Source organism: Peromyscus leucopus, unplaced genomic scaffold, assembly GCF_004664715.2.
Source record: "Peromyscus leucopus breed LL Stock unplaced genomic scaffold, UCI_PerLeu_2.1 scaffold_1098, whole genome shotgun sequence".
NCBI classification, from domain to species: Eukaryota; Metazoa; Chordata; class Mammalia; order Rodentia; family Cricetidae; genus Peromyscus; species Peromyscus leucopus.
In genome coordinates this window covers 25,841-40,528 of record NW_023504224.1, presented here as the reverse complement: position 1 = coordinate 40,528, position 14,688 = coordinate 25,841, and the positions used below count along the sequence as shown (strand labels likewise).

At 37.6% G+C, this 14,688-nt stretch overlaps 1 pseudogene; it reads left to right on the top strand.

Annotated features, from left to right (window-relative positions):
• The window catches only part of LOC114685600, a 71,538-nt pseudogene that overhangs the window by 46,152 nt on the left and 10,698 nt on the right, over positions 1-14,688 (top strand).

Sequence of the window (14,688 nt, the reverse complement as noted above, 5' to 3'; positions counted from 1 at the left end):
TGTTCACTTAGATAATTAATAGAAGTGATTTGCCCTTGGAGATCTTAGCCATATTATATCACCATAAATGCATTTCTGTCTACTGAGCACACCTTGAATTCAATAAGAAAGTAGTTGGTTGCCAACATAACATTTGTGCCACTACTAGAGATAAGGCATATCCTGCCTTGCCAGTTGTTACCATATCTAGCCTATAGAGGGTTACTTTCATTTCTATCTTGATGAGTTTGATTTTAATTCGTCATTATATAAATTTAAATTGTCTAATAAAAGAATAAAGTCAAATGCTAAAAAATCCACAACCCCTCAACTATGTGTGAGCATCATGAAACAATCACCTTTCTATGATAAAAGTACTTATTTTCTTGATCTCTTTGAAGCCTTATACATATAACCAAAGTTACTATTCATTCATTTATGTAACAAGCATGTTATGTCTAGGAGCTAGTCACATTTGTCTTCTGATATTGATAAATGAACTTTGTTTTAGGATGCATAGGACTGAACATAGAATGTATTATGGAGATCTGAGAGCTAAAGTTAAACAGCTAATTTCACACTCCAAACAGGAATGCAACAACAACAACAACAAACACCTCATATTGTATTGAAGGAATTGTATAAGGCATGTCATTCTTAAAATCAATCTTTCATGAACTCACCCATTTATTTACTGATATTCTTTTTCCAGTATGATTGTAACACAGAATTAAAAATTTGTATCTTCTTACAAAAGATGGATAGACCCAATGATCCTGGAACATTGAGAATAAAAAGGTTTCGCTGTGTCTTTTATGCTCTGAAATGGATGGAGAAAGAATTATCTCTTGCAATCCACTACAGACAACCTTAGACACCCTTGCATTGTTGTTACAACACTTTATTCTTTATCTAAGCCATGACATAGGCTGTAATTTATTAAAGAAACCAAATAATATGAAGCCCATCCACAGTTAACCTATTCTTATTTTATTACTTCAAAAACCAACCAATTTCTAGAGAAGAATTACAGGGTATCAGAGATTCGATTATTATTAAAACCTGTGGTGAGACACAATAATCTTCATCAAGGTAAAGAAAACTGGATGTAAGGTGCTATTTAGTTAAAGCTGAGTTGTTTTCAGAATAGGAACCCTCTCACCATCTGTGCACAATGATCTACAGAGAAGCTGCTGTAGTGTTCACCAGGGGAGGAATACCATCTGCATTTTATTTTATTGTTCTGCAAAAGACCCAAAGTAAACTTTTAACATTGTGTCATGGAACAAAACCCACAGACACCCTGGTCTCACATGGCAAAAGGCATGAAGCAACGCCACTGAAGTCAGGAAGAGGAAAGAGATGCCCACTTTGCCCACTCCTTTACAGAACTGTGGTTGGAGTACTGCCTGGAGCAATAAGGCAAGAGAAGAAAGACAAAGAGGGCACAGAGAGAAAAAGAAGTCAAACTATCCATATTTGTGAATGACATGATGCTGTACATTAGAGATACCAAAAGTTCTACAGGAGAAATCTAGAAATGATCAACTGATTCAGGAATTTGTGCAGAGAATCGACTTGCTCAAATAAATATCATTTCTATGCATCAATAACAAATGCACAGAGAAGAAATTCATAAACATACTTTCATTCACAAGAGTCTCACAAACTATCTAGTAATAAATCTAACCAAACAATTGAAGGAACTCTACAATGAAAACTTTAAACCTCTTAGAAAGAGACCAAAACACAATAGAAAACAGAAGTTCCATGCTCATTCTGTTCTGTTAGGTTCAATGTGTCTGGTTTTACTTTGAGGTCTTTGATACACATGGACTTGAATTTTATTCAGGGCAATAAATTTCAATCATTTTGGATTTTCCTACATGCAGACATATTTAAACCAGCACCATAGTGGAAGATGATTTCTTTTTGCATTATGTCTCTCTGGATTCTTCATCAAAAATCAGGTGTCCAAAAGTGTGTAGATTTATGTCTGGGTCTTCAATTAGACTCCATTGATCATCCTATCTGTTTTTATGCCAATACCATGCAGTTTTTATTACTACAGCTCATAGCTCAGTTTGAAATCAGAGATAGTAATACCATTGGAGTTCTTTTTTTGTACATGATTCCTTTAACTATCCTGAGTTTTTTGTTTTTCCATATAAAATCAAATATTGTTTTTTAAAGAACTGTAAAGAATTGTTGGAATTTTGATGGAGATTGTATTGAATCTGCAGATTGCTTTTGGTAAGATGGCCATTTTTACTATGTTGATCCTACCAAATCATGAGTGTACGATTTCCATCTTCTGATATCTTCTTATACATTTTTCTTCAAAGACTTGAAGTTTTAACTCATACAAGTCTTCAAATGCTTGGTTGCTTACTTGAAGTTACCCTAAGATATTTTTAATATCTGTGGATATTTAAAAGTGTGTCATTTTCCTGATTTCTTTCTCAGTCCATTTGTCCCTGTATATAGAATGGCTACTAAATTTTTCGAGTTAGTCTTATATCCAGTCTCATTGCTGAAGGGGTTTATCAGGTGTAGTAGTTCTCTGATAGAATTTTTGGTGTCACTTATGTGTATTATCAGATCATTTTCAAATACTGATACATTGAATTCTGCCTTTCCAATTTATATCTACTTAATCTCATTCACTTGTCTTATTGATACAGCTAAATCTTCAAGTACTATATTGAATAGAAATGGAGAGAGTACACTGCCTTTCATGTTTCTGATTTTAGTGTAACTGCTTAAATTACTCTCTATTTAACTTGATATTGGCTATAGGCTTGCTATAATTTGACTTTATTATGTTGATGTATGTTCCTAGTATCCCTACTCTCTCTAGCCTGCTTAGTTTTTAGTTACATTTGCATGGAAGCTTTTTTCCATCCTTTAATGCTAATTTGGGGGCTATCATTAGTTGAAAATTGTGTTTATGAGAGACCGCTAAAATCCTGTGTATTGCTTTCTGGTTAAACCTCTTTACCTTTTCTCATAAGTAATATTATGAGACCACATATATTAGAAGTTACTATTGAATGGTATATATTAATTCCTGGGATTTTGTTTGTTTTTTTAAGATGTATCATGAGAGGTTTATTATTCAGACTTATTTTTCAGTAACAATTTTTGGAATTGTTTATTTTTTACTCTGCCAACTTAAATAAGTCTATCCTTTGCTTCAGACCTAACTTTTCCTTCATTTGCCTTTTGCAAATGGGTCTATTGACCATAATTTTCTTCAACCACGTTTTATCATGAAAAGTTTACCTTTCTCTATCATTATGATTGATAGTTTGGTGGGTATAGTAGTCTGGGGAGTATTGGAATTGTTCCATAACTTGTAGAATATCATCCCAATCTACTCTGGCTTTCTAGTATCTACTGAAAGAATCTGTTGATATTCTGATGGGTTCCCTTTAAATAAAACTTGATCATTCACATTTGTAGCTTTCCATTTTCTTTCTTGGTTCGGTATATTAACTATCACTATTCTTTTATAACATAGGAAGTTTCTTTTGTGGAGCTTTATATTTGGAGTTCTGAAAAATCAAATAGATTTAACATATATCTATAGAACATTCCAACCAAAAACAAAAAAAAATATGCGTTCATCTCTGTAGCCCATTAAATTTTCTCTAAAATAGACAACATATTAGCATAAAAGCAAATAAATAAAACAAAGAGCCTCTTAAGTCATATAGGAATTTAATAAAGTAGCAGCTTCTTAAAATATATACACATATGAAAGAAATCTCAAGGAAATCACCAAAAAATGGGAGAGAAAGCCCATTTTTCTTACCAACCAAATATTTCTCACCAACAGGCAAAACTTCCAGTTTGGGGAAGAATTATTGAATTGTTATCAAACAGCCCCCCCCTTGCAAACGCCCAAACACCCCAGGCTACTGCCAAAGTTATTGGTTGCTCTCCACAAATTGATGGTAAAGTCCCATTGATAAAGACAACACCACAGGTCTCATTGAACATGGAGAAGTTGAGCTAGTGCCTACCTAAAATCTTTGCTCCTATACACTAGTGTTCATGTAACTGGAGGGTAGTCTGCAGGGAGAATGCATGGAGGTAAACAACAACCTAACTATAGACACTCCAATCTCTAACGATGTCCTGCCTGTAAGATATACTGGTGCAAAATGGCTCAAAGCTTGTGGGACTAAACAACCACTATCTGATTGAATTTTAAGTTCACTCCATGAGATGGAACCCAACCCTTCACAGAATGTCAAAAACTTGAAACAAGATAGGCCATGGAACCAGGGGGAAACTAAGTACTATTGTTTTGCTAAAGACATGTAGCAATGTAATGTCTCCTAAGGATATTCTGCAATATTCATAGATCATTGTGTCACTCGGTTATCATCAGAGATGTTCCCTTCAGCTGTGGAACAATCAGTCCTAAATGAGATGTCTTCTTAAAGTCCCTTCCTTCAGGTCTCAGGGAACCCGATAGAAGAGGAGGTGGAAAGATTATACGAGTCAGAGAAAGTCGAAGACACTGAGGATATAAGACTTTCTAAACATAGCAGGACTGATACACATATGAACTCAAGAGACTGGGAAGGATGCCCAAGGCCTGCACCACTAAAACAGATGGGTTGCCAGCACTGAGAGAGGTAGTGAACACAAGCTCTCATCTTTAATACAGAAGCCAACTCCAAGTTGTCACAAGCCTCCATCACTAACCAGTTGCAAATACAATAACTAGTTTTTTTCAAGGAAGTCTCCCTGGGTATACAAACAATTCTTAAGGTCAGGCCCCATGCTCAGTAGTAGAGGGAAAACAAAAAATAAACTTAATGGCATTTGTGGATGTTAAATTTTTAAGATTTCATGACTTTTGTGCACAATTACTGTTTCTGATTACTTCTTTTCATGATTTTCTGTGTATGAAAATATGTGTCTTTTCCTCCCTGTGTTTCTTGTCTTTTTTCTTTGGATTTTTTCTTCTGTTTATTTATTTTATCCAATTTTGACATGTTTGTTTTCATTTTAATTTATCATGATTTTCTATACCTGTTTGTTTTCTTTTTTCTTAGAAATGCATTTTTCTTTTTATTACAACATGGGAAAAATTACAAAATTTTTTAATAAGCATTCGAATCAGTGAATGAAATTTTGTTTTTCTTTTTGTTTTTTTTTTGGAACTGGAATTTATTTATTTATTTTTATTTATTTATTTATTTTTATTTTACAATACTATTCAGTTCCACATAATAGTCACAGATTCCCTCATTCTCTCCTCTCCTGCCCCCCTACCCTTCCCCCCAGCACACCCCCCATTCCCACCTCCTCCAGATCAAGGTCTCCCCCGAGGACTGGGATCCACCCAATAGACCCAGTCCAGGCAGGTCCAGTCCCCTCCTTCCAGATTGAGCCAAGTGTCCCTGCATAAGTCCCAGGCTTCAAACAGCCAACCAATGCAATGAGCCCAGGACCTGGTACCACTGCCTAGATGCCTCCCAAGCAGATCAAGCCAATCAACTGCCTCACCCATTCAGAGGGCCTGATCCAGTTGGGGGCCCCTCAGCCTTTGGTTCATAGTTCATGTGTTTCCATTCATTTGGTCATCTGTCCCGGCGCTTTATCCAACCTTGGTCTCAACAATTCTCGCTCACATAAACCCTCCCCTTTCTCACCAATTAGACTCCCAGTGCTCCACCAGGGGCCCAGATGTGGATGTCTGCATCCAGATTCCTCAGTCCTTGGATGGGGCTTATAACACAACTATCAGGGTGTTTGGCCATCCCATCACCAGAGTAGGCCAGTCCCGGCTGTCTCCCAACCACTGCCAGCAGTCCTTCGTGGGGGCATCTTCGTGGATTTCTGTGGGCCTCTCCAGCTTTTTGTCTCCTCCTTTTCTCATGTGGTCTTCATTCACCATGGTCTCCCATTCCTTGTTCTCCCTCCCTTTTCCCGATCCAGCTAGGATCTCCTGCTCTCTTTCTCTCGCCCCTCGCCCCTCACTGCTCCCACTCATGTCCAGGCTGTCCATGCAGATCTCATCCACCTCTCCATGTCTTTCTTGGGGTCCCGTTTTCCAGGTAGCCTCACTGGTGATGTGAGTAGCATTTTTTTAAAGATTTATTTATTTATTATGTATACAGCATGTATGACTGCAGGCCAGAAGAGGGCACCAGATCTCATTACAGATGGTTGTGAGCCACCATGTGGTTGCTGGGAATTGAACTCAGGACCTCTGGAAGAGCAGTCAGTGCTCTTAACCTCTGAGCCATCTCTCCAGCCCTGTTTGTTTTCTAATAAGAGAGAGGAAGAAAGGGTATAGATTTGAGCAAGAGGGGAATTGAGGGCAACCTGTAGGAGTTAGTGGAGGGAAAACTGTAATCAGATTATATTGTATGAAAAAATCTATTTTCAATTTGCTTGCACATATGTTATGGTTGTATGTAAGTCTTTCTCCTAAATATTGCTCTACCTTCTGTACAGGTTCAAGTTGAGGAACTACCAATGTATTTTGGCCATGATGTTTGCCATTGAGGAGATCAACAGTAATCCCTATCTTTTACCTAAAACATCCCTGGGATTTGGGGTACATAATGTCCCAAATGGTCAAAGGGCCACTCTGGCAGCTCTTTTTGGCTCACTTTCAGGCCCTGGCTATGGCATCCCTAAATATAGGTGTACAAGAGATGGCATGTCAGCTGCTGTACTTACAGGACCATCATGGGCAATATCTGAATACGTAGGGACACTGCTGGATCTTTACAAATTTCCACAGGTGAGTGAAGGTGATGGGATAAGACATGATGTCATCTCTGCTTGGTGACATATCAGCCGTCTGTGAGGAAAAGAGCAAGCTTGAGTAACTCTTCATGGATAGGGAAATAAAGCAGACACAGTTGATACATGTATATTTTTGTAGCTTAGAAGAAAGAGAAGGGGAAGGAAGGGTGGAGCAGTCATACCACTATAATACATCTGAACATTGCCTGTATTCCTGCAGGATATCAATCACTCTGTAGTGTGTATGCATTAATTAAGTAAAATCAACCTTGGTTCAGTGGGGTAGAGCCTGCAAATATTTGATTGGGATTAGCCATAGAGGGTTCTGATGAATCAGGAATACAGATAGAGAGACAGCACAGGAAGGGGTAGTGTGGGACATGGAATTTGGTTCTTTGTTTTGCTTTGGGATGAATGGAGAGACGTGTCTGTTGCTGGGTCTCTAGTCAAACAGGAAATTCAGATGGATGCTCTTTGGTCTCTCTGATCTAATAGATTTTCACTCTCACATCTGACTTCTCAGTCTTTATTGGTAAATAAAATGATAGAAACTTAGTTTAAGCCTACATAAAGCAGCCACCATGTACTCACACTGCTTGGATAAAAGCATATACCCATGATGGCTCCTAGAGCTGGTGGTAAATTTACCACTGCTTTTAGAAGCTGAGGTTGGCGGAGCCAGAAGCCATAGCACCCTTTCAGTCTTACAAATGCTGCAGTTTAAAACAATGGATTCACAATAAGACAGATTCAGATATAATAGTTTACAGTGTGTGTAAAATATACCTAAACTTGAAAGAGACAAAAAAGGTGATATATACAGTTATATAAATAAATACATAGCTTTAAAAATAAAGTCTTTAAAGAGACAGTAGAATTAATATAAAAAAATAAACCACATAAAGATGAATATTACACAGAGAATCTGGATTGTATTGTCTTTGGGATTTTTAACTGCAGAAAAACATTTGATCATAAAAGCTGTTGTGTTAAACCAATATGGATATTTTAAAGGTAACTTGACTTCAAAATTTGGATCTAAGAATATGTTGCTTTGGAAAGGAGGCCCTGCATTTGTTTCCACAAAAAGCAAGAGGCTATGGATTTGTTCCAGATTAAGATACAACAGTTTTGACCAGGCAAGATCCCCTGAAAGTTCTCTGATGACACCATGGCCCAGATGATCTAACATCCAGAATGGTTTCAAGGCAACTGGCTCAGACAATACAGCCTCACGGACTACCCTATAAGCCTAAAATTTTCTTTGTGTCCTCATAATATACAGTTCCCCCTTCAGCAGGAAGTAGTAAGAGATGCTACGCCCAAATTCCCTAATATACCAAGCTGGCTTTGGAGATGGAATTGGCTTGCTCCTTCTCTAAACCCAAACATATTGCTTTAAAAAAAGTTAAGAGATTCTTATGTCCTATATCAAAAGAGCCCTCTGGTGTGGGAGAGAGAAAAAAAAGGTGTTTTTATTTAAATCAGATTGATTATAAATGTGATCTCTTTCTAAAGAAGAAAAGGGGATATAGTATAGATATGATAGGATAAAAGGATAGATTAATGAAGGTGCTTTTACAGAGCTAAAATGTGTTTGAATTGTTTTACATTGCTATGGATGTTAGTTTATTGATACAAATTTGAAGTTAATTTTGTTATACTGTATATATAATCTCATTTGAGGTATTATGTTTATGTAACTCATTTAGGTTGTAATGGATAATTAAGAAATACAGATTAATTAGTCTTCTATGATAGTCAAACTTGTAGCATGTTAGTTAAGTTTTCTAGGTATATATAGATATATTTCAGATAGACAGGTAATCTTCAACTACATCAAAGACCCCAGAAGGATATAATATTATCCAAGAACTGGAAGAAGGACACAAACAACTTTCAGAAGTCTTGCAGGTTAGACAGAGACAACTATTAGCCTGGACAGTCACCTAATGTTGCTTTGTAAATTTGGGGCATCTGTCTTCAACCCACAGGCCTAGATTCTCTCAGTCATTTCTCTCTATGTCCTGTAGAATTTCCGAAAGTTTCATCTGTGAAGCATGAACCTGAAGGACCATTTTGCCAAGCAAAGTTCAGTGGTTACCTTCCTATGGGTCCTGCAGGTCTAGTCAATCAAGTAGTCCAGGCAAGAACAGTTTCTTGCCCAAATGGCTATTTTTGCCAAGAAGATAAACTCCATATAGAATGTCTTTGATGCCCATTCTCCTCTCTGAAGTAAATTGGTGCTGCCAGGAGCAGTCATGTCTCACTGAACAGAAAGTCTAAATTTTTAAAATATATTTTAAATGCCATATGCTGTAGGTCTTTAAGTGTTTGAAGATCTTGATGTAGTTGAAGACTAGATTGTTCCTCAGTTATGACAAAAGATAAGTTAGATATGAAACCTTAGACTCACAAATATAGGAGAGATAGAATATCTTCTTTAGTTTTGCCAAATACAAATAGACTAGATATTATAAATAGACTAGACATTGTAACTATAAATCTTGCTAGATAACTGTTTTGTCATATGTAATTTTACTATATGAAAGTTAAAACCTTTTTAAAAAAGAAAAGAAAAGGGGAAGTGCTGTGGATATCACTCTGTATAAATAAAATGCTAATTGTCCAGTGTCCAGGCAGGAAGTATAGGCACGACAAGCAGATAAAAGAATTCTGGGAAGTGGAAGGCAGAGGCAAGGAGACACTGCCAGCTGCCACCATGAAAAGCAGCATGTGAAGATTCCGGCAAGCCACGAGCCACATGGCAAAGTATAGATTTATAGAAATGGGTTAATTAAAGATGTAAGAACTATATAACTAGAAGGCTGGGCCATTAGGCCAAACAGTTTAAATAATATAAGCATCTGTGTATTTATTTTATAAGTGGGTTGTCAGACTGCCAGGGCTTGGCGGAACCCAGAGAGAAAACTCTCCAGCTACAGAGATTATTAGTTTTACAGACTTCATCCAGAAAGCCAATCCTTACAAATACCCATAAGACATTTATCTTCATGTATTATGGCACTCATTCTTCAATTGCTCCTTTTTGAGGGAAGATTGTAAAAAGGTGGATAACTGTCTGCTTAATGCCTCCTTGGGATTCTTGCCAGGGAACATATTTGTCATGGCCATGAGTGAAGAGAGATATTATGTGTACAATGCAGTGTATGCTGTGACCCAGTCTACATGAGATGACTCTCAGTCAAGTACAATTTCAATCTCATGGAAAAGGATAAGAGATGGTATTCTTCCCATGGCAGGTAATGTCACTCCTGTGGTATTATAACATCAGCAAGATGCCACTCTAAGGGTTTATAAATGCACTAAAACTAGACAATACATAGTTTAGTTTATTTTCTCAAAATCTACGATAGAGACTATGCAAGGAAGAATCTGTTTTAAGTCGATATGTAGTTTTATTGCAAGGAGTCATACAATATTTCCAGGGTAAATTCTTCAATATGAAATGTCCATTAACCCCAGGGATTTCACACAACAGAAAACACACAGACAAAGAATTGCAACAATGGACATGGATACTTCTAAAATGCTTATGTTACATAAATGAACACTCATAAAATCTATTATTTTACGTAGTGAAACTCTAAATATTTTCAAAACATAATTGGAAGTGACTATACTTTTACTTTTGTTTATTTTATTTTATGAAATTAGTGTTTTTAATGCATCTATGTCTGGGTGAGGGGGTCACATCCCCTGGAACTGGAGTTACAGATGGTTGTGAGCTGCCCTGTGGGTTCTGGGAATTGAACCCCAGTTCTCTCTAAGAGCAGTCAGTGCTCTTAACATCAAAGCCATCTCTCATGCTGAGGTATAACTATATTTTAAAAGAAGGTGGGATTTTGCTCCATGCACATATATGATTTGGGAGTGCTTGGTTCTAAGTTTTCTAATGGAACTAATTGGAATATTTTAGAACCATAGTGATGTTTCCATTATCCTTGGATATAACTTGATTGATATGACTGATACCTGTATTAAAGGTGCTTTTCACAATAGGGATTAAAATCACGAAGAGATGTTGCCTAATTCTGCCTCTGTTGTATGTCTCTGGAGTTCATGTAGCATAACAGCATGCATATCTTCCAGGTTCACCATTTTTTAAAGAACACTAAATTCATCAACCATGCTGGAAACAAGGTGGTTCTGGATTGGAAAAGGAAATCACATGCAGAATATGACATTCTCAATTTTTGGAATTTCCCAAAAGGTCTTCGGATAAATACAAAAGTAGGAACATTTTCTCCAAATGCTCCAGAGGGCCAGAAATTGTCCTTATCTTCTTACATGATACAGAGGGCCACAGGATTAACAGAAGTGTGTTTCATCTTACTTCGCTATTTTTGACCTGTATGTAAATTTCAAAAACATATTTATACCTACATAAGACCCATTTATAGACACATAATAACCACCAAAATAAAAACTTCTCTTCATATCTAATTTTTCTGGATGAACTATTTATTTTCCAATCTGCCATTTTATTTAATATGGATTTTCATCATTATCACAGATCATCTGACAAAAGATTTATTTTGATCCCATCTTGAAAGTTTTCAGCCAATGGTCAGTTGGCCTTTTGCTTCTAAACCCCTGTCAAGATAGAAGAACATGATGGAAATATTTAGATGTCTTAGTTGTTTATTTTGCTGTTCCAAAAAAAACTACTTAACAAACAGTATGGGAGGTCTTCCTTGGGTCACTCTTTCAGGGTATATTCATTCACTGCAGGATGTCATGTTTTAAGGTGGTAGAGATAGTTGTTCACCTTGCATCAACAGTCAGGATGCAGACATAGCTGAAAGCTACTGTTAACATCCTTGCTTCTTGCTTCCTTTACATTAATTAGGGACCAGGACCAATAACTCGAGTTCACCCATTTCAGAGAGGTTTTTTCACCTCAAGTAACCTAATGTAGAAAACCTTTCAGAATAGTTCTCCTAGACTGGTTTCCACGATGGTTCTGAGATGAACCACTACTGTGGAAGACAAGATGAATACTTATCATGGAAGAAAAAAATTTTTTTGCCTTTCTACCCAGGAATCAAGAGACAATAGGTTTGTAGTTTCAACAAGACATGTTACCAATGACCTAAATTCTTACTTTTATGCCTCATCTCATAATTTTTCAACAATTTTCCAACAAAGTGATGTCATTAGTGTTAAGCATTTACCACATGGGCCTGTGAATGACTCACTTTAGCAACAAAAATCTCAATGATCTGCATTCATAAATATTAACAGTTATATATTCCAAAACATTCTATTGCAGATTGCATAAAACATGGCCCTTTGCTATCATTCATTTATTATTCTCAGATTCCTCAGTCTGTATGCAGTGAGAGCTGTCATCCTGTATTGAGGAAAACCCACCAAGAGGGTAAGGCTGCCTGTTGCTTTGACTGCAAGCAATGCCCAGAGAATGAGATTTCCAATGAGACAGGTACATGTCAATCGTGCAGAAAACATCACAGCTTTCCACATCTGCAATGTCCAAGCAAATGAAAAATATCTATAAGTTAACTGCAATTAGTTCACATCTGTAAAGACAATCAGTTTTCTTCCCTCCAACTGTTATAAAACAACACGTTGTATATCATTTTCCCACTGAAATAACATGCTATTGATATTGAAATTCATACCTGTTTTTATTCTTGAACCAGTGTGGACATGACTGTCTACAGAAAACCACTCTTCTCACACCAGTGAACTATGCTTCATGTCACCATGTGCTTTGTCTCCGTTTCTTCTCTTTTGCTATGGAAAGGCACTATGACGAAACAACTTATAAAAGAAGACATTTAAATGGTTTTCAATTTCAGACTGTTAAGAGTCCGTGAGGGCTCAGCAGAGGCATGTGTGGTAGGTTGAATGAAAAAGGACCCCATAGGCGCATATGTTTGAATACTTGGTCTACAGTTGTGGAACTCTTTGGGAAGGATTGGGATCACATGTGGCCTTATTGAAGGAGGTCTGTAATTGAAGAGTAGGAATGGCACTTTCAAAAGTCTGCGTCATTCCCATTTCTCTCTCTCTCTCCCTCTCCTCTCTCTCTCTCCCTCTCCCCCTCTCTCTCTCACTCTCTCTGTCTCCATCATGCCTGTAGATCAGATGTAAGCTCTCAGCTATTTTTCCAGCTCCATTCCTTCTAAACATAAGATTGAGCATAAACTCTCATATCAAGGCTGGACCAGGCAACCCAGTAGGATGAACGAGTCCCATGTGCAGGCAAAAAGAGTCATGGATACCCCCACTTCTCAAAAACATCTCAAACTAAAAAAAACACAGCATGCATTCCGAAGGCCTAGCACAGACCCACAGAGGCTCCCTGATTGCTGCTACCGTTTCTGTGAGCCCCTATGAGCCCTGTTTATGTGATTCTTCAGGCCATGATCTCCTGGTGACTTCAACCTCTCTGGCTCCTACAATCCTTCCTCCTCCTCTTGTGTGTAGTTTACCAAACTTCCTATAATTTAGCTGTGGGTCTCTGCATCTCATCAGCTGCTGGAGTAAATCTTCCTGATGATGATTAAGTTAGCCACCAGCCAATGATTATATCAGAATATGATTAGAAATAATTTCATTGACTTTTTCTTTATTTATTTCCTTCTTTTTTTCTTTTCAGTAGTGTTTGGTTCTCATCTAGGTCTATGAGCATTCAGCTTCATGTTCCTGGTCATCCAGGCAGTGTCAAGCATGGGCTGTTTCTCATGACTTGAGCCTCAAGACAGATCAGTCACTGATTGGCTATTCCATAAGCTCTGGGCCACTATTGCCCCAGCACAGCTTGTTGGCAGGGCAAGTTGTGGGTGGAAAGTTTGGTGGCTAGATTGGTATCCAGTTCCCACCAATGAGAGCCTAGCCTGGTGAAATAAGATGGCCAGTTTAGTTTCTATATCCTTCGTTACTAGGTGTCCTCTCAAGGGTTGCCCTCATAGGTTCCAGAAAGTATCCACTGCACCAGATTTCCACATAGTTCCCTATATATCCACCTGTTCCAATAGTCTTTCCTCAAACTCTCTCCCTGTGTCCCTCACTCTGCACCTGATCTCTCCCATTCTCTTCCCCACCTGCCCCCAGTACAGCCACAAAAATCAATTACATTTCCCTTTCTCAGGGAGATGCATTTGTCACCTCAAGAGTCCTTGTTACTTAGCCTTTCTGGGTCTGTGAATTGTAATATGATTATCCTTAACAGTTAATGTTCACTTATAAGTGAGTAAATATCCTGCTTGTCTTTTTTCCGATTCTGGACTGCCTTACAAAGTATGTTTTTTTCCTACTTCCATCCACTTACCAGTAAATTTCATGGTGCCTTTTTTTCCTAACAGATGAATAATATTCCTTTCTGTAAATGTACCACATTTTCTTATTCAGGCTTTGGTTGAGATATATCTAGATGGTTTCCAGTTTCTAGCTATTATGAATAGCACTGCTGTGATCAAGGGTGAGCAAGTTTCTTTATGGGAGGATGGAGCATCCTTTGGGTTTATGCCCAAGAGTGGCATATGTGGGTCTTGAGGTAGGTCAGTTCCCAATTTTCTGAGGAATCACTATATTGATTTTATAGTGGCTGTACAAATTTTCACTTCCCCCAGCACAGCAGTGTTCCCCCTGCTCTGTGTCTTCACTAGCATAAGTAGTCACTTGTGTGATTGAACTTAGCCATTCTGACTGGTGTAAGATGGAATATCAAAAATCTTTTTGGTTTGCATTTGCCTGAAGACTAAGAATGTTGAACATTTGTCTGAGTGTTTCTCAGCCATTCTGGTTTCCTCTATTGAGAATACTCTATTTAGTTTTGGACTTCATTTTTTCATTTGATTATTTAGTTTGTGGATGTGTAGTTTCTGCCATTTGTTATATCATTTGGATATAAGCCCTGTATTTGGTGCGGAGTTGGTGAAA